Here is an 888-nt window from a genome sequence, read left to right as displayed (position 1 = left end):
TTGACTTGAGAGGTGTAGTATAAGTGGGAGCCGAAAGGCGAAAGTGAAATACCACTACTTTTAACGTTATTTTACTTATTCCGTGAATCGGAAGCGGGGCACTGCCCCTCTTTTTGGACCCAAGGCTCGCTTTGCGGGCCGATCCGGGCGGAAGACATTGTCAGGTGGGGAGTTTGGCTGGGGCAGCACATCTGTTAAAAGATAATGCAAGTGTCCTAAGATGAGCTCAACGATAACAGAAATCTCGTGTGGAACAGAAGGGTAAAAGTTCATTTGATTCTGATTTCCAGTACGAATACGAACCGTGAAAGCGTGGCCTAACGATCCTTTAGACCTTCGGAATTCGAAGCTAGAGGTGTCAGAAAAGTTACCACAGGGATAACTTGTCACGCCCCAAATCCTATTAAGGCGGATTGGCATCCGTTGCCGGTAAGGCTCGGGAGAACCAACCTGTAGCAATACATTACCTATGAACATTATAAGTTACTTTCATACTAAACATGCCCTCAAAAGATAAATAGGACTAGCAAGCTAAAAGATATTATATGACTAGGCCGTTGGAGCCACAATGTCTACGGTACGATACATGACCATACTATACTTTACGTAGTCTACAAGGCCTCTAGACAAGAAACATTATCTTATAAGGGTCGGGACAGGCCCCGCCTCATGATAAGATACTATACAATGCAAAAAGATATGATAAGACTCAAAGCCCCGAAGCAACTTGGAGCTCAGTGACTGCGGTTGATATCCTGTACTCTTACTAGGGAGATTTATTAGCTTCTGTACCTGCAGCATGGAATGCAGGTCCCCAAGAGGGACGTCAGTACGAAATAATGTACTGAATATGTAAGGCAACGTGTACTATATATGAGATAAAAACTC

The 888-nt window shown here is 44.0% G+C and overlaps 1 non-coding gene across 1 annotated transcript in view; it reads left to right on the top strand.

Annotated features, from left to right (window-relative positions):
• Nucleotides 1-647, top strand: part of LOC124894919 — a 3336-nt gene extending 2689 nt beyond the window's left edge. Inside the window, exon 1 of the ribosomal RNA XR_007051432.1 lies at nt 1-647. This exon is cut by the window's left edge and continues 2689 nt beyond it. This is a non-coding gene — a ribosomal RNA (28S ribosomal RNA).
• Nucleotides 648-888: the final 241 nt, after the last annotated feature.

The sequence above is a fragment of the Capsicum annuum genome, unplaced genomic scaffold (assembly GCF_002878395.1).
Source record: "Capsicum annuum cultivar UCD-10X-F1 unplaced genomic scaffold, UCD10Xv1.1 ctg78303, whole genome shotgun sequence".
Taxonomy (NCBI): domain Eukaryota; kingdom Viridiplantae; phylum Streptophyta; class Magnoliopsida; order Solanales; family Solanaceae; genus Capsicum; species Capsicum annuum.
The sequence above is the reverse complement of the archived record's forward strand: the minus strand, read 5'-3'. Positions and strand labels throughout refer to the sequence as shown.